General features: G+C 44.0%; 1 protein-coding gene across 2 annotated transcripts in view; it reads right to left on the minus strand.

Annotated features, from left to right (window-relative positions):
• The window catches only part of PTER (phosphotriesterase related), a 28,293-nt gene extending 16,537 nt beyond the window's left edge, over positions 1–11,756 (minus strand). The window contains exon 1 of one of the 2 annotated variants that reach the window (XM_081833824.1): positions 11,627–11,756. The gene's annotated coding sequence lies outside the window, so the exon portion shown is untranslated. The remainder of the gene's footprint in view (positions 1–11,626) is intronic. The other variant, XM_081833823.1, reaches the window with a different exon arrangement.
• Positions 11,757–18,419: the final 6,663 nt, after the last annotated feature.

An 18,419-nucleotide genomic window follows, 5' to 3' on the forward strand; every position in this document is an offset into this window, starting at 1 on the left:
TTCTCAGCCACAAGCCAAAAAAAGTTGGTAATTGCCTGGTTCTTTCACTTTGTCTACCAAATATCATTTATCACTAAGAGCCTGATCCCACATGTTTAGTTGTAAGTAGAGCCCACCAAGTGCCATGCAACTTATTTCTAAATAATTAGAGTCAGACTACAAGCCTAAGTATCAACGCTGTATGCCACGGAAACCAGTGTGCATTTTTCCAAGCTGGTGAGACATTATGGTAGATCTGTTTAATGGAGAGCATTTGTTAATTGATACTGCTCTATTGCCAATTAGAGACGCGGGTAGTGCTGTGGGTTAAACCACAGAGCCTAGGACTTGCCAATCAGAAGGTCGGCGGTTCAAATCCCCGCAACGGGGTGAGCTCCTGTTGCTCGGTCCCTGCTCCTGCCAACCTAGCAGTTCGAAAGCACATCAAAGTGCAAGTAGATAAAGAGGTAGCGCTCCAGCGGGAAGGTAAACGGCATTTCCGTGCGCTGCTCTGGTTCGCCAGAAGTGGCTTAGTCATGCTGGCCACATGACCCAGAAACTGTACACCGGCTCCCTCAGCCAATAAAGCGAGATGAGCGCCGCAACCCCAGAGTTGGCCATGACTGGACCTAATGGTCAGGGGTCCCTTTACCCTTTCCCTTTATTGCCAATTAACATTATTAAGTAAACCTTGAAACTACATTTCCTTACCATTTAAACAAAATGTAGTGTGGTTTAATTTGGTTTTTAATATGCAAAGTTTTTAAGCTTACTAGTAAAGCTCCTCCATAGTAGGCTACAACATTTAAACATCAAGCCTTACTGCTGCTGTCTGACTGTGTTCAGAGGCATGAGGTCTGCTCTTGCATACCCTCCACTTCTACTATTTATAATTAACTCCCAACTCTCACTTATTTTTAAGTTTATTTTCCACATTAACACTAAACATAGCTGACTGCCTAGCTCAATTCAGATCTGCCTGATGGTAGATGCAAAGGCTTGAGGATATCTAGTTATAAACTCCAGTCAGCCAAAATCATCAGTTATGAAACAAAATACATGTTTAATGATGTCCAGAGGATAAGACTAACTGGAGCATACATTATTGATTAAACAGAAGCCTTTCCTGTCTGCCTTTTAGCGCATAATACCATAAACATTGGTTTGTTACTGGTAAAAAGCCCTCCAAGCAGATAGTCTGTGGTTCCCCTTCCCTCTGAGAATGCAACAGATAAGCTGGAGTCAAGAGGGCAAAGAGCCCAAGAGGCTCGTTTCTCCAGCAGGCTCATTTTTAGGGCTGCGGAGAAGCAAAGCATCAAATTGGCACCCTTCCATAGCGCCATAGGATGACCTACCCACAGTGTACCACTATAAATATCAAGCACCAGCAAATAAGCAAACGGAGTCCGTGTCACCCAGCAGTCAGTGGATGGTTCAGCTGTTTTCTGCAAAACCTCACCTCATGCAGAAAGAACACCTGCCGATTTGCCGTTGCATTTTTCTCTTGCATAGAATCCTAAAATACTGCATGGCTTATGTAAGGGGAAAAAATGCTTTTCTTGGGAATGAAAAGGCAGATGTGCCTGTCCTCCTCTAAAGAAAAATATCACTGGAGGATAGAATAAAAAAGGGATTGGAGTCTTAATTGGAAGGGCTCTCAAGAGGTAAAGGTAAAGGGACCCCTGATCATTAGGTCCAGTCGTGGCCAACTCTGGGGTTGCGGCGCTCATCTCGCTTTATTGGTCGAGGGAGCCAGCGTACAGCTTCTGGGTCATGTGGCCAGCATGACTAAGCCACTTCTGGCGAACCAGAGCAGCGCACAGAAACACCGTTTACCTTCCTGCTGGAGCAGTACATATTTATCTACTTGCACTCTGACGTGCTTTTGAACTGCTAGGTTGGCAGGAGCAGAGACTGGGCAACGGGGATTCAAACTGCGACCTTCTGATCAGCAAGCCCTAGGCTCTGTGGTTTAACCCACAGCGCCACCCACGTCCCGTCCCAAAAGGTGCTCTAGTCCAAATCACTGCCAAGGAAGGGAATCTGTTGCTACACCATTCCTCATATGGGTAGCCTTCCAACCTCTGCTTTAAAATGTCTAACAAAGTAGAGTCTATCACCTTCTAGAGTCTATCAATCTGTTCATTGCTGAACAGCAAACGCCACGAGAAAGTTCTTCCTAATGCCTGGTGGAAATTTCCTTTCTTGTAATTTGAACACACTTGTTTAGGCCCTATCCTCTGGAGCAACAGAAACAAATATTTGAAGATGGCTACTATTAATCAGCCCTTCTGTTGCTAAACATGCACACTCCTTCAACCCTTTCTCAAGGGATTTAAGCTTCTGTCTCCCTTGCAGTATGTGGGTCAAAGTACTGATTTGTTTATTGAAGGTAAAGAAATATTGCTTTGCTAGCACAGATTCCTGGTTCCAGGAGCAGACAGAAGTTAGGTCACAAACAGTGCTTACAATCAACAAGATTTCCAAGGGGATTTCTCTAGTGCAAAGCATTAAAAGCAAACTACATCTCCTGTACATTCTGATTAAATTTGAGCTGTCTGCCCTGGCTATTAATTGACTACTTTTGATGGGAGCTAACATTCTGTTAGAGCAGGCTATAGTTCTGGTGAAAATTCAGTGATCCTACCCATGCTTACAGTCAAGGCAAAGAAGGAAAGAAAGGTTAATGTGATTGCATAACATGGAGTGGCTTTCGTCACTTAAAAGAGATGTTCTCATTTTTAAACAAACACCAACTGGGGAGTTAATTAGATTTAAACAATATGCTGAGCTCAACATAACTTATTCTGCATGGCTCCTTTTCATCTCTGATAAAACTACACTGCACAAAAACATTTTAACCACCGAGGTGTGTGTGTTTTTCATCTAGTTTTCTGTAACAATGAAGTCAACAGCTACCCCACTATTTTGGTTTGGGAGATTCATGGTACTTCTAGCAACTGGTGGGCGCTTGTATGTCTTGAGTAAACAGCATAACCCATTTGCAAGAACTTGCACAATCTGCCTTGAGTACTGATTTCTGCCACTGGATCTCATCCTGCTTCAGAAGTCAAGTTTGCATCATTACATATGCACCGTTTCTCAAATGTTACACCATCTTTGTGGGTTGTTTGCTTGCACATACTGTCAAATGCAAATATCAGTAGCTGAACATAACATATGAATCAGCCCAAGTGTGAAACCTCCACACACACCCCTACATTCATAGAATCATAGAGTTGGAAGAGACCACAAGGGCCATCGAGTCCAACCCCCTGCCAAGCAGGAAACAAAGTTCTGACTTGACCCAAAAATTCCATTGAGCTTCCTATGGATTTTTCCTATAATTAAACATGTGCACAGCTGATAAGGAATCAGAAAAACCTGACCCTAAGCCAATACTCACGTTCCTTTTTTGTCAAGAGTCATACTTGAACATGAGAAATTGTATGTAAGGTAACTTAAGAATACTGATGCAAGCACATCCAACTTCTTCTTGGCACAAAGCTTGATTGTGTACATTACTGGAGAAAAATGTAGAACCATAGATTTGGAAGGGAACAAAAGGACATATAATCCAAACTACTGCCCCTAAAGAATGATCCATTTGTTCTGACCAACCTGTCATAGATCAGTCCATTCCAGTGTTTTTTAAAACTTGGTTGCACTGCAGACCACTCTTCTACAGTGTTTGAAATTAGCCGGGCGTCAGGCACATTTTGCACCTGGCTATCAGCCACTTGCAACCACGTGAAGATGCCTGGGCACTAAGATGGCACCTGATGTCACCACCTCCTGGAGGTGCATGCCTGGGGAACACTGGATCTTGATTGTTCCCTCACACTAATGCCACAACCTGTAGATTTCTATCAGCTATATTTTATCTGCACAATCAGAAGGGATTTCAGGAACCAAAATGCTTTCTCTGTGCAGTCTCAGCAGGAGCAGTGAACAACATAACAGTGAATGGTTGTAGCTTGTATTCGTTTACCCCACCCCACCGCCCTGCTCACGGGTGTGAAGAATATTCATGTCACCATTAAGAAAAGGAGGTTGGAATAGGCTAATATATTTGTGGACAGTCCCTGGATAAAGCAAGCTTTCTTCTTTCAGTTCTCAAACTTCTTAACCTAGCTCAAGGTTGTCATCTGAACTAGCCAGACGTTTAACTGATAATCAACCGCAGCCAGTCCATCATTTGAAAAATAAAAGTTTAGAGCTGTCTTGCCTCAAAATGTCAATTGCATATTCTGTTTTGGAGACTGCAACCTTGTTTTAAGGAGCCATTTGCTTCTATATCTCAGTTTCTAACACTTCTCTTCTGGCTAGACAGTTCTTTGCAGATCACATTTTCTTATGTTCCAGCCACCACATAGGAGGCTACTAAAATATTTTGAAATTAAAGCTATATTCCTTTCTATTCCCACGAAGCTGCTCTAAATATGTAGACCCTACATAGTTAGCAGCAAAGGAACAAGAGAAGCTGGTATTCTTTGCTAGATTCATCAGACGAGACTAATCTGGCAAGTTAACACTCTGATCTAGAAAACCCCACAGACAGAATCGACCTGAAAGCACACCACAAACAATTGATCAGTCACCATAGTTTAACAATCAATTATAAATATAATCCAGAACCATGCCCACAGGCAAAACACTTAGGTGACAGTACTTTTTATTTTCAAACAGGGGTATTCATTTCCAATGAGATTAGAATGGTTCCTCAAATTATTATAGCAGCGCAAACATCTCTCTACCAAATAAGGTTTGTGCCAGTGGAGTAGTGTGAATATCAGCACCGAGTCATTATAATGCTTTTGTAAGGAGTACACTCCCTAGGTTAATTTCCTATAGTAATCTCTTATTGCTGTACTATAATAATCGCGCACACAGTCTCTGCAGTCATTTCAGCTTGGCAAGCGCATTTCAATGCTGTTAGTCCAGGCTCTCTATAGTGGCATATTAAAAATGCATTTTGTTGTAAATGCGATGCAGAACAACAATGCTAAATCCAGATTGCTATGACCCAAAATGCTCAGTACAGGCATGTCCCAGTAGCCATTTGTTGCCTTCTATGGGGTGGAGAGATAATTGCAGCTTGCTCTTTTGGAAAGATGAGTTGTCCTTAATCCGCCCCCCTCCCTGGTACTTTCACAGAGTTATTTACATAGTCGTGCAAAAAGCATGTCTATGCAAAGTATTGTATCTTGGTTTAGAACTGTTATTTCTTAGAGACAGCAGTAAATACTTTAATGGCAGGCATGGTCACTGACATTTAATAAGACCTGCAAAAAACTGAAATGGCTTGAAGAAATTTCACAGTGGAACTTTACTGTACATATCAGTATGTTAGGAAAGGTGTGAAAAGCAGTGAAATGCAAAGTGTAGAATGGAAGTCATATTGTGAGAAATTGCTTAATTTTAAAATTGCATAATTTTAAAATGCTTTAAGTTCAAACAAAACAAGGACCTGCGAGCTCATGGAGACATTACATTTTTTAAAAGTACCATGGGCAGCAGCTTAACTAGCAGAAGTACATCCCCACTAGTCAAATTCTGGAGCAATTGCATGATTATTGTTTCATCCTAATGGTGGGAGAGTGTTGCTGAGGGATAATACGTTTTTTCCTCCCATCAGTAAGACTATTTGCTGTTTTAGAGGCAAGCCAACAAAACACATGCTCCCCACTGCTGAGGTGAAGTGGGACATTCACTGTCAAATAAAATCTTTTTAAAACAATGTAACGGATAGACTTATTGCTTAAGTCTACACACCCACACCATTTTTTAAAAAAAAGAAAGAAAGCATGCAGTAGAAGAGGTAAGTATTCATCCAGAAACCTGTTTTAATAAAACCCAAAATATACTTCTTTTTTAAAGGCCAACTTGCTCAGGTAGGGGGCAAGGGTGGGGAACAGAAACTGTGTCCCTTGTAAGATTAGGACTGCAACCCTATAGCTACTTGCCTGGGAGTAAGCCCCACTGAATTCAGTGAGATTCTCTTCTGTGCAGGCATATATAGGATGGTGCTGTCAGTTAGAGCTCCTTACTTAATGCCATTATGTTTTTCAGCAGCAGCACCCCCGCACTTATACACATTCCACTTGTGTGCAACCATGTTAAGCAGGTCGTCATTAGATAGATAGACAGACAGACAGGTGTTATTTCGCCTGGGGCTGCTGCTTGGAAGTGAGCAAGGGAAGGCATACTGGGCTGCTCTGCGGTGAGGGAAGGCATGCCAGGCAGTGGCCTGAGCGAGGGTAGACTTGGGACAGGCTGAGCAGTGGTCCTGAGCAACTTCCAGACAGCAGCCCCAGCAGCAAGTGAATTTCTTTCTCTCTTCTTCTAGCACACCATCCCTGTTAAAGCTCTCTACTTTACGAGATTTCACTTATGCTCACAGAGGTTCAGAAAGTAACCTCCGCATAAGTAGAGGGATGCCTGTACTCCCATAGTTCTAGTTTCTCTCTGTCTCTCCTTAAAGCCAATCCAAATTTGCAGGCCTTCTCAGAACTCCCTGCTTCCTACTCCTGCCAGAACCGCACCGTGACCAAACTACAAGCCTTGTCATGATGCCCAAACCCAGGCTCCCCCCAAACAAACCACAAGCTGCAATTGGATGACATCAACAAGTCACAGTTTGTGGCTTGTTGCTCTTGCCACAGCACAGCCAGGAGAAGGGAAGGGGTAAAGTAGGAACTTTTGAGCGCTTGTGAATGAGCAAGCTGCTCATCACATCCAACAAACCCAAATGGAGCCCCTGAAATGGGGTAAAGTCAACCTGTCAACACATTTATTGAACCAGCCAACAGGCCTCCAAATAAAACTTCTGTAACTGTTAACATGCACAAATGAGATACAGGATCAAAAAATCTATTGATGGGTAAGACACAGTTGTTACATTTATTTGGATGCAGCTGTAGCTTGCATCTTTCTTGCTCTCAACAGGAATTTTGCTACAGTTTCTGTAATAAACTTATTTGTATCAGAAAGAAAGGTTGGGGTAAACATAAAGTACACATATCCTTCTAGGATACAAAATGATTACTGGATCAAGCAATTCTTTCCAGAGATTTCTATAAAGGTTGCAAAACAACAACAACAACTATAAAGGCTGCAAAACAACAACATGGCTTACTGTTTCTATTTATTCTGAGCCACAGGGACATAACCTTATCAGAGAGTTTCCCTAAACCCAAAGCAGAGGAAAGGCTGAAACCGAATGGTACAGCACCTGCAGAAAGTGCCTCGTTCAATTTTTTTGCATCTACAGGTAGGGCAGGGAAAGATTCTGATCTGAAAACCTAGAGAGCCATTGGAAATCAGGATTAACGCCATTGAGCTAGTTGGAAAATTGGTCTTTCTCATTATATGCAGCTTCCTATGTTCTCACCACCCTTATAGTAAATTAAATAACTCCATTTTTTTGCTGGGACTGCAAAAACAAGGGGGATATTGGTAGGATGTCCAGATGCCAAAGACAGGACTCCTGCAACTCTAATAGTGTAGACAAGAGGGTATTTTCAGCAGATAGACTAAGCTACAACTGAAATTCCTTCTTCTGCATCCTATTTGTTAGATTATGTTTGGCTGGATTTAAGTTGATTTAAGATGTGCAATTCTGGAGTAATATTCAGCAGAAAGTAGGCTAAACATATCTACTCAAATGTAAGTCCCACTGAGTTCAAGGGAACTCAATCCTACAATCCTCCCAAGCTTTTGTAGGATTGCAGCGGAATGGCAGAAAGCACACCAGCTGCGAAGAGATATATCACATTTCACGCTTTGTCATAAACTGAAACATTTCACTCTCTCAAACACCTGCGGAGTTCCTTTTGACCGGGAAGAGAGACAATGAGTCCCAGATCTGGTTTAGCCAGAATAGTTGAAGGTTCTCTTTAGCAGGACTGCATCAATTTAACAACCAAATGAACCAGAAGTAGCAAAGAAATGGTAACACTCAGAGTGAAAATATATTTGGCTATAGAAATCAAGATGGCACAAATTTATTTCCTCCTAAGATAAGTTAGAAACTTTTCTCTGAATTCTTAGCTGGACTGAGATAGTACAATTCAAACAAACAATGAATTATTTGCTTGTGGTTTAATATTTAATTCCTGTGGGTAATGCTAACAGCTGGCTATTTGGGACAGCATGTTAGGTTTCCAAAGAATAACATGGAGTCATTTGAAAAAATTAAGAGCCAGCAAGAAGATCTGCACTGAATCAGATAATGAAACAAATTGATTCAGTTCCTTCAAATGGCTTCTTATTCCATTTTCTTCTCTGGCACAACACTCATCCTGGATTTTTCTTCTCTAATGGACTTCGTGACCACTATTTTCTTCTTCCTAACTATGGTCAGAAGCAGTCAACTTTGTGTGCACTGCATTAGCCGCTAATTTTATGAGTTAATTCTGGTCACCTTTACAAAATGTAATTAAACATCTGACTGCCACTGTTGCCACCTCTAATTAAAACAGCAGAAGTGATTGTGACAATGGTGTCACTACGGAAAACATTATGTCCATTAAATCTTCTAATGTAGGAAAGAGATTAATAATAACAATTGACATTTATATAGCCTGTTTAATACAACACCACTTGACAGGAAAACACAAAAGTCCAGATCACAAGTTTTGTTTCCACCATCCCTGAAGCATAGCCACATAGTGCAATCTTGTTTGTGTTTACTCAGAAGTAAGTCCCACACTGTGTTCAGTGGGGCTTGTTGAGGATTGCAGACTTAATCTCTTGAAAGCAGTGATCAGACAACAGCTTAGGACAGAAAATCGAAAAGGATCACAAAAGCTGTAGGGGGAATCAAGGTAAAAGAAAAGGAACTGCCTGTTCCTATTTGATCTGTTCCTTTGGAACACGTTGTACCCCTCTGTTTCTACATCCCATTCATGACTATCATCCCACCAGGTTTCAGGAATGCAAGTTCTTCTTGCTCGTTTCCCATGCTCTGTGCATTCGTGTAGAGACAACTGAAACAATCCTCCAAACACTGTTGCCTCTGTCCCCCTCTGATGGGAGTCCCTTGCCACAACCACGTCTCTTCCTTCTCTGAGGAGTGACAAGAATTGTTTTGCTCACTGCACCTTCCACAGCCACCTCTGTTATTGCTCCTCGGGCTGAGAATCAGGTGAGAGCATGGAATCAATTTTGCGAAGACACCATTTGCCCTGCACTGTGAGGAGGAAGGGAGGGACAGAGGGAGGCACAGACAACATCAGGGCCAGCTCCTGTTGGGCTGCATACCACCACCCTGCCAACTTACTGGCTGGGGTCAGCAGATATTGTTAAGAGGCCCTTCAGAATTAGTTTTAGGATCTATTACAACATTAAACACTTTAGCATTATTATTATTAATTTTCTTCAGGCACACATTTGTGCACAGTATATTTTAATTACAGATTGTCCAACAAACCCAATATGTTTTGCTTCTGTCCTTCAGCTCTCATTGTTGCTTCCCTCCTATTCTAGACAACAGGCACAGCAATCAACTGGTTCAAACTTCCCTCAAATTCTGGAGCTCTCAGGGCCTTTACAGACAAACATTTTTAGAATAACTTGCATGGAATACTCATGGGAAACATTAAAATGATGATAATAATACTGGTTTTCCAGTTCCAACATAATGCTTTCCAAAACATTATTCTAAGAGAAATTCTTCCCAAAGCACTCCCAGGAAAGACAGCATGACATCAGAACAGCTCTTAATCTTATGTCATAGGATATCGATTTTATGGGCCACGTTATCTATATACAAAAAGATGACAATGGTAGATATCTAGTCTAGTCAGGGCACCTGTTTCCCAATGTTATCCACAAGGGCAGCATTCAATCAAAGAGTCAAGGTTGTAGCTTTTCCATTTATCTGCACCTCCGACTCTCATGGTGGCTGAAACTGAAGAAGTGCTAGCTAGAACAGAAGCATTTGGTCCTGACGCAAAACCTGTTGTTGACATACGAGTACTTACAAAATCATTAATAATAGCAAGCAGCTTTGTTCATTACACTACCATTCATCTTCATGTGACTCAGAGTGTGTCCATAATTCAGCTACCAGATCTTGCATTCTGCGAAAACCCTGCCTATCCTACCAACGTCATCGCTTTCCAGGACAGAAAGGCAGCCATCTATTCCAGGCAAACCATGGGGCTATAGTCAGTGACAGCTAGTTTGTCAAATCCCAGCTATGTTCAACTGCAAGAATTACCCTAACTCATCATGTCCAGTAAGTAGTCTGCTGCTCTGGACAATCCCAAAGCCTGAACAGATAATGGGGACAATGAAAGGCTGCTGTGGGTCTCAGCACTGGCTCCTAACATCACCTGCAGGGGCTGTGAAGCAGCAGATCTGCCCTGGCAGGGAACCCAAGAGCTTCAGCTGGCAAGAAAGTGGGGTGGCTGCAGCAGCACCAGTGGCTTCAAAATGCCGCTGGCAGGCAACACAACTTGGGGGAATAGCTGAGGCAGACGAGCATAAAAGGACTGAGGGAAAGTTGGAGGAAGAGAACCACAATGAATGGGTGGCATGCAAGAGAAAGCATGCAAGATGGTCCATGAAGAAAGAACGAGGACAGCCACAGGGAGAAAGGGAAGGACATTGGAAATAAGTAGGTAGGGACAAAAACCTGGAGCTGGGTCTGCCTCCACTACTTGGGCACGACAATACCACTTACTTTCTTACTCCACTGTGAATTAGGTAAAGGTAAAGGGACCCCTGACCATTAGGTCCAGTAGCAGACGACTCTGGGGTTGCGGTGCTCATCTTGCTTTATTGGCCAAGGGAGCCGGCGTACAGCTTCCGGGTCATGTGGCCAGCATGACTAAGCCGCTTCTGGCGAACCAGAGCAGTGCACAGAAATGCCGTTTACCTTCCCGCTGGAGCGGTACCTATTTATCTACTTGCACTTTGATGTACTTTCAAACTGCTAGGTTGGCAGGAGTAGGGACCGCTTGGCAAATAATCACTTATAGTCACCCACATTTCGATCACTACATTTTCATCAGTTGCATGCTTTTATTACTTTTGGGGGGCAGGACTGGTAAAATGATAAAAGAGTTTACACTTACACACACGCACACACCCCAATCCTGTTACAGTGGGTTACAGCATAAATTCTAAGTAGTGCTTTTGAGGAACAAACACAAAGCACTTTGATACAATAATCCAGATTCTTACAATATCTTAACAGCAGCTTATGACGACTGCAGGTTCATAACAAACTAACAACAATCTCAGTGGTGACTCATTACAGAACTAGGGTCTGCAATTCCAGATTAGGTTTTAAAAAGGAGGGGGAAAGTACGACCCAAAGTCCACTACGATGAGATCCCTGCGCTCACCGCCATTCAGCTAGTGACAATGAAAGGCCTCAACCCCGCATATATATCCGAGAGGATTCAAGGACTAGTTGCCTGACAAAGAGAATCGAGCAGCGGGGCCGGGGACCCTTCAACCGGGTTTCGCGCCCTTTTATTAAACCCTGGGCGGGGAGAGAGCCGAGTTCCTACCAAACAAAGCAGGCGAGACTGACAAAAAGCGGCGCCCTAAACTTCCCGCCTTGCTAGCTCGGGTGGGGCTCGCAAGGCCCCTAAAAGAAACTTATTCTTCACTCCTTTTTCTCCAGGCTCACGCACCGTCCCAGGTCACTCTCTGCTGCTGCTGCTGCTGCTGCTGCCGTCGCCCTCGCAGCTCCCCTCCCCGCAAGGAAGTGGACTTCACTCCGGAGCAAGAGGGCCCCGCTCGCCTCGCCGCGCCTCTCCGCCTCCTGAACTCCGCCCTTCTCCTGGGCCAACCAGGGCGGCCGCTGAGGCCCCAGGCCGGAGCCTGCCCGGGGAGGCGGTTCCCGCCTAAAGCTCAAGTTCCCTTCTGCTCGCCTCAGGGCCTGTCTGAAAGCGGCGCGCGTGTAGGAAGGGAAACGCCAAGGCGGCCTGGGGGAAACCCCGCTTAAACCCGCAGGAAAGGGGCTTGGTTGCCTTGCAACCCCCCCGATCTTATGCACGTTTACTGAGGGAGCTCGCAGCAGGGGAAGAGCTCCGTGCACCCTCTCGCCATGCGGACAAGAAGGAAGCCACACTCCTTTCTCCCCCGCCATATGCGGCAGGTGCTGTGACGGTCAACAAAGAATTAGTTACAGATAGGTAGCCGTGTTGGTCTGCCATAGTCAAAACAAAACAAATTCCTTCCAGTAGCACCTTAAAGACCAACTAAGTCAGTTCTTGGTATGAGCTTTCGTGTGCATGCACACTTCTTGAAGTGTGCATGCACACGAAAGCTCATACCAAGAACTGACTTAGTTGGTCTTTAAGGTGCTACTGGAAGGAATTTGTTTTGTTTTAACAAAGAATTAGTCTGTGGACACGTCACGGGCGCAAAAGGCAGCCGGCTTGTTCTTTTCCCCAATTCGAATCAAAGCTGCTTGTTAACCTGTTTTACGACCTGAAATATACTCGGAGTCGAGAGTGGATTTCATGCTCTTTATTCAGCTCATAGTGGTGAGGAGGAATGAATGTTCCCCCAAAATATGCGTTATATATATTATTTACACAATGGGCTGCACGTGATTGGCTAATTCCGGGATTCTCCTGTAGGCCAATCAGGTTGTGGATTCACTTCCACCTGGAGCTGGATTGGGTGGCTCCTGTGCACCAATCATACTGCTGCATTGTTCTAGGACCAATCAGACTGCTTCATTTTGGATCCTATTGTTCTAGAACCAATCAGACTGCTGCATTTTAGATCCTATTCAACTCAGTACATAACAGGATCCAAGCCCGTTTCACACAATTCTCCCATCCCGTTGAAGCCCCCCCAAAGCTCCCACATTATTGCTGCCAATTAGCTTGGAATCCGGATACGTACAACATGGTGCTCATTTTCACAACTGAACGTGACATTCTGCAGGAGAGGGCATCCTAGGCATGGGCATAGCTGGGGGGGAGGGGGAAGCTGCCCCCCCATAATCAATTCAATACAAATATGAGATGCTGCCCCCCCTAACAAAAGGTTGCACCCCCTAACAAAAATCCTGCCTACAGCCATGATCCTTAGGTATGCCATCTTAACAGGCGGCCTGATCTGCAAAGTGTCAGATCAAAGGGCAATCTTTAATGAGAACAAAACAATAAGTGCCACGTTAATCAGTGCCTTGTAAACTCGGTGGCGTTTTATATAACCAAACACCAACAACAGTTTTAGAGCTTTAAGTGCATTGCGCATCTAGAAGCAAAGCAAAGGAAAACCAAAAGATTAAGAAAACAGCCATGATAAAAATGGTTTCACACTTCACATAAAGAACATTTCCTGTGGCATCATGTTCACCTTAATCCAGTTTTGTGAGGCTGCATGGCCAAAAACATGCAATGTGCTCAAGATGCTGTTATGTGGCAGGTGTGGAACATAAATTAAGCATATGAAGCTATTGCAGGTACTTTCATAGCATGTATGTTAACATAATGTATTGTCAGAAGGCGGACAGATGGATCTGAAATGATTTAAATCAGTTGAAACTGAAATTTCTCAAGCTGGTGTCCTAAGACTATACTAAATTGAATTTTAACTGTGACAGGGTACTCGTGTGAGGCCTTTTATAATATCGTACTTTGTCCTTATCTGACTTGATCCAGAGAGACAACCCTGTTAATACTTCATTAGCACAGCAAGGTTGCAGGGGGCGGGGGGGGGGGCAGGAGCAAGATGGGAAGAGAGAACTTTGAGCCTTCACTTTTCAGGCTGAAGTTTGTTAGCTTTGATATGTATTATATTTCTATTTCTAGTAAGGTAAAGGGACCCCTGGCCATTTGTTTCAGTCGTGGCTGATTTTGGGGTTGTGGCGCTCATCTCGCTTTATTGGCCGAGGGAGCCGGCGTACAGCTTCTGGGTCATGTGGCCAGCATGACTAAGCCGCTTCTGGCGAACCAGAGCAGTGCACGGAAACACCGTTTTCCTTCCTGCCGGAGCAGTACCTATTTATCTACTTGCACTTTGACATGCTTTCGAACTGCTAGGTTGGCAGGAGTAGGGACCAAGCAACAGGAGCTCACCCCGTCGCGGGGATTCGAACCGCCAACCTTCTGATCAGCAAGTCCTAGGCTCTGTGGTTTAACCTACAGCGCCACCTACAGCCCAGCTATTCCTAGTAGGGGGTGGTTATTGGGTTGTTGTCGTTTTTATTCTGACTGCATATTTTGTGGTTTTATATTTTGATTTTATTCTGTGAACTGCCCTGAGACCTGTGGGTATAGAGCAGTATATAAATTCAATTAATAATAATAATAAAGTGGCATGCCCTCAACCAAAAGCAACCGACTCCAGGAGAGTTATTAATAAGATCAACAAAGAAGCCCCATCAGTATCTACTCATATTGCCTGGACGAATTATTCTGATGAAACAATTCTGTGTGGATAATGTAGGTGAGCGATGACTTTCAAGGAAGAATTCTAGGGTGCCCATGACTATATTAAACAAATGATCATTGCCTAGAGGGAATGTTACCAGTTTACGTGGTCAAATGGGGGAAGTATTGTCCGACCATGAGGAATCTCTTACTACACTTTTGCACCTAGTAAGAAATCAAGAGAAGCAATGGGATTGTTTTAAAAAAGGAAAATACTGCTCACTACTTGGCTGAACAACGCAGACAACCAGCTTGTCAAATGGTTATGTGAACCCTGTGGTAAATGAATACTCAGCATTGGTTGCCTATATTTGATCACTTATTGAGAAAATGTAGCAAATGTTTTCCTGCCTGTAGGTGTATAATTTACAACAATAGAAGCTTCTTTCCTGGGGAGAATATCGCAGTTTGGAAGAAAGGGGTTTTTTGTTGTTGTGGTGGTTGTTGTTGTTGGGACTATGGTGCAGGAAGAAGGAATCAAACCCTCTTCCTTGCATGTTGTGGTCTTGATCCAGACCAGGGGTAGGCAACCTAAAGCCTGTGGGCCAGATGCGGCCCAATCACCTTCTCAATCCTGCCCACGGATGGTCCAGGATTCAGTGTGTTTTTACATGAGTAGAATGTGTCCTTTTATTTAAAATGCATTTCTGGGTTATTTGTGGGGCCTGCCTGGTGTTTTTACATGAGCAGAATGTGTGCTTTTATTTAAAATGCATTTCTGGGTTGTTTGTGGGAAATAGGAATTCGTTCATTCCCTCCCTCAAAATATAGTCCAGCCCCCCACAAGGTCTGAGGGACAGCGGACCGGCCCCCTGCTGAAAAAGGTCGCTGACCCCTGATCCAGGCCCTCTTGGCTGCTGTTTATCATGTGCTTAATATCACATATGCTTGCGGCAGCATAGATATAAGGAACTCCTGGACTTGTGCTACAAAGGGATCTAATGCTGCTTGCCTCTGTGTATATTGAATATAGTTTAAATTATTTTAAAATCACATAACTTAAACAGCCCATATTATTCCCAACCATTAAACATTTGCTTAAATATAATATAAAGGACTTTATTGTTGCTAGTAGATATTATTGTACTCTGGCAGCTCATGAAACCAAATGAGTATCACAGAAATGGAGGTGGGATTTTAATACTTTTCCTCCAATATTTACATGAAGCTTATCCAAAGAAAATTAAAATAGTCATATTGGGCAAAATTTATACTGAAAAACCACCCCCCAAATTGGCAAGGCCCTCAAGAGCATCTGCAGAATAGGGGGCCATTTTTTTCATTTATTTGCTTCTCAAGTGTGTATATAGGCTGTAGTTCCGTGCACATTTACTTGCGAGTAAGTCCTCTTGAATTAATTGACTTCTACTCTTTTTAAAAAAGTCATTTTTATTAAAGAAAAAAGAAAGCCAGTTTAATAATTGTGCCTTGCTTCTGAGTAAACTTGCCTAGGATTAAGCAGCATTATGTGCCTTCCATTTTGGTAATGCATATTGTAAACTCAAAATTGTTGACACTGCCACCTTTAGTGCTAATAAATTTCAGAACAGAAACAGAAGTTGCTATGTGTAGGAAGCTTCATCCTTCTACTTTTTTATTCATCGAGGATTTTCCATTAAAACAAAACAACTGTTCCCGAGAGCAGACGTTCTAGCTTGATTATTTAGTATGTTCTTAAGTGTGTATCCTGACAAGGAAAGGCAAGGTCTATTTTCTTTTAATTGAAAACAATCACCCATTTGGCTGCTGTGTTGCTTTGATTTATTGCCTCTTGGGCTCCCCTGGGCAACAAAGAAATTTAGACTTTGCATTGTGATGCTATTTGTTGATCTTGGATAAATAAAATCTATTACATTTTAAGGATGAAATCTGCACCTTGCTGCTCTTATGTTTAGATTAGCTCAGTCAGTCGAACTTGAGTTACAAAGAAGGTGGTTAGGTCTGCACAAGGAAGCTGGCAGCATAGAGAAGAATAGAGAAGTATGCAGATAGCCCCAAGGGCCCAGAGCTAAGCATTTGGAACAAAGTTTGTGCGTAATGTACTATGAAAGGTAGTTATCAGACGATGAAAAAACCCAACCCCATCCAGTGCTGTTGCTTTTAGACTCATTTTATAGCTGTTAGCAGGCACTAAGGAGTGAGCCAGGTACAGGCAATCAGAAAGGCGGCCATAATAACATAAGACCCTGCTGGAACAGGACAATGTCAGTGGCCCATCTATAGTCCAGCATCCTGTTTTCCTAGTGGCCAGCCAGGTATCATGACAGGCCCCAAAGTAGGACCTGAGCTCAACAGCACTCTCCCACCCTGTGGTTTCCAGCAGCTGGTATTCAGAAGCGTACATCCTCTGGTGGTCACATACTGATTTTGGTAGTCACACCCACACAATACATTTAAAACACCTTAACGGTCATGTTTCTCCCTTGGAGCTGGAGCTCTGTGTAGGGTACCCAAACAACTAACTCTCTCTCTCTCTCTCTCGCGCGCGCTCTCTCTCTCTCTCACTTTTATTAAATTTTCTGTTTTACAATTTCAAACAAACATTTTACATACTTAAGATATCAGTGACTTCCCTTCTTCTCTTTCCATGGTTCATTTTACACATCTTAAATCCCTTCATATTTCACAAAAACTACAGTGGTACCTCGCAAGACGAATGCCTCGTAAGACGAAAAACGGGCAAGACGAAAGGGTTTTTCGATTTTTGAGTTGCTTCGCAAGACGATTTTCCCTATGGGCTTGCTTCGCAAGACGAAAACGTCTTGCGAGTTTGTTTCCTTTTTCTTACGTCCCAGGCACCGGGCGGCCGGGCGGATGGGTCGGCGCTGGCGGGAGCCTCGTTTGTGGGCGCCGCTGCCACCTCATCGCCTCTCCCTTCCAATTCCTGCGTGCAGCGCCCGTACAGGATAGCCAGCACCAGCAGCGCCAAAAGCAGCGCGGCTAAGAGCAGCGCCAGCAGCGTGGTGGACCTTTTGCCCACGTAGAAGCCCGAGCGCAACTTGACGGTCATGGTGGCCGGTTGAAAGCGAGGGGGGAGCCTGAGCGACTGAGGAAGAAATTCGGCACAGGATCGTGCTTCGCAAGAGGAAAAAATCGCAAGACGAAACAACTCGCGGAACAAATTAATTTCGTCTTGCGAGGCACCACTGTATAACAATCCATTTTCCATTACTGTATTGCATCTATCAGAACTTATTTACACTGTTAATGCTGCCGGTGTTTTCAGCTGTACACAATTATTTTCTATATATTCAATCAATGTTTTCCAATCTTCTTTAAACGTATGTTTTCCATTTCGGGGCTAACAAAAACATGGGCCACAGTTGTTGCATACATAAATGACCTTTTCTGGGGGGGGGGGGGGGGGGCGGTACCGAAACAACTCTCAGCACCCTTAACAAACTACAGTTCCCAGGATTGTTTGCAGGTGGGAAACCATGATGGTTGAAATGCAATAATAATAATAATAATAATAATAATTTATTTATACCCCGCCCATCTGGCTGGGCCTCCCCAGCCACTCTGGGCGGCTTCCATAAAAACCAAAAATAAAGTAAAATATCACACGTTAAAAACTTCCCTAAACAGGGCTGCCTTAAGATGTTGTGATGGCCTGGGATTCCGATTCAGAGGATGAACCAGAGGAATCCCAGCCTGCACAGGAGTCCCCGCCTCCAGGGCCGGCTGAACTGGGGCAAGGCCTAGATGCTGAAGAGCCTGCACCTGTGGCAGAGCACCAGGAGCTGGCCCCAGGTGAAACCCTTCAGGCCCCAGAGGGGCTTGAGGACTCAGTGGCTACAGGTGAGCCTCCTCCAGGGCCCAGTAACCCTTCGGCCTCTCCTGATCTGCAGAGGCTTAGGGCAGAGAGGCGAAGGGAACTGGTTGCTCCCAGGAGGAGTGCTCGCCTTAAGGCCAGAGGAGGCGGGGCTCCTGGGGGCCGGGACCGCCCCTGGCCTTAGAAGAGGATAAAAGCCCAGTCAGCCCGGTCCCAGGTTGCGGGAGCAACGTCGTTGTTGGCTTTGGACCTTC

Source organism: Podarcis erhardii (genome assembly GCF_964252035.2).
Source record: "Podarcis erhardii genome assembly, chromosome: 12".
In the NCBI taxonomy this organism is placed as follows: Eukaryota; Metazoa; Chordata; class Lepidosauria; order Squamata; family Lacertidae; genus Podarcis; species Podarcis erhardii.